The 862-nt window shown below is 47.1% G+C and overlaps 1 protein-coding gene across 1 annotated transcript in view; it reads left to right on the forward strand.

Moving 5' to 3' along the window:
- The first annotated feature begins 354 nt into the window (after nucleotides 1–354).
- LOC101352525 (fibroblast growth factor-binding protein 1) overlaps nucleotides 355–862 on the forward strand; it is a 3,489-nt gene continuing 2,981 nt past the window's right edge. Inside the window, exon 1 of the mRNA XM_004375169.2 lies at nucleotides 355–467. The gene's annotated coding sequence lies outside the window, so the exon portion shown is untranslated. The remainder of the gene's footprint in view (nucleotides 468–862) is intronic.

The following is an 862-nucleotide window of genomic DNA, read 5'->3' on the forward strand; positions in this document are numbered from 1 at the left end:
GTATCACATGATGGACTGGATGTGATGAAGATTAAATGAGAGCTTTTGAGTAAAATGGACCCAGCATGGTGTTTGGCAGCTATGATTATGATTATTGTTATCACTCCCTCTGCAGATAGCACCGCTGAGATCCTCACGCCATCAAGGAGGGTCTTTGCAAAGCTGAGCTGTGCGCCTATCTTCGCTGCAGGATGGAAGCAAAGGGCTTGGTGGAAGCAAATTTAAAGACACACGTGTAACCCCATCTCAGAGCATTAGACCCAGCATGTTCTCTGGACGAAACTGCAGTGGAGGTGTGGCTGAGAGGAGAGCGAGTAAAACTCAACAGGTATATGTTGTAATAACTCAGTTGGCTTGCACTTTAAGTAAATAGCTTTCCCCGCCTCACGCCACAGATCCGTCAGCTGCAAGCCTGAACGTTCACTCTAGCTTCTGGGATTACACAGGACCTGCAGCCTCAGGACAAGGTAAGAGCCTTGCTCTCTTAATAGTTTTATTACCTGCCCCCTGCCTGCTCCACACAAGGACTTCGAGTTCCTTGGATCGGGAACCCGTTGGGGACTTGTGGGGACTGAGTCCCTAAACGGTGAAAATGAGTGGGTCTTCATCAGTCATACCTGGTCTCCAAGCTCAGCCCTTCATTGCTGGAGACCACGATCCCTTGACTGTCCCCCTGTCCCCTGCCCCCATTACTAAGGGAAGGCCATATGCACAGGGTACAAATGAAATCGAGGCCGTTTCCTGTACCTGCTTCTTTTTCAGACAAAATTTTGTATTTTCTTTTTAATCGGAGCACAGAAATATCACCACAAACTATGCCAAATGAAACCTGATGAACTTCACAATTGCTTTTTTTTTTTTT

Source organism: Trichechus manatus, unplaced genomic scaffold (assembly GCF_000243295.1).
Source record: "Trichechus manatus latirostris isolate Lorelei unplaced genomic scaffold, TriManLat1.0 scaffold00034, whole genome shotgun sequence".
NCBI lineage: Eukaryota > Metazoa > Chordata > Mammalia > Sirenia > Trichechidae > Trichechus > Trichechus manatus.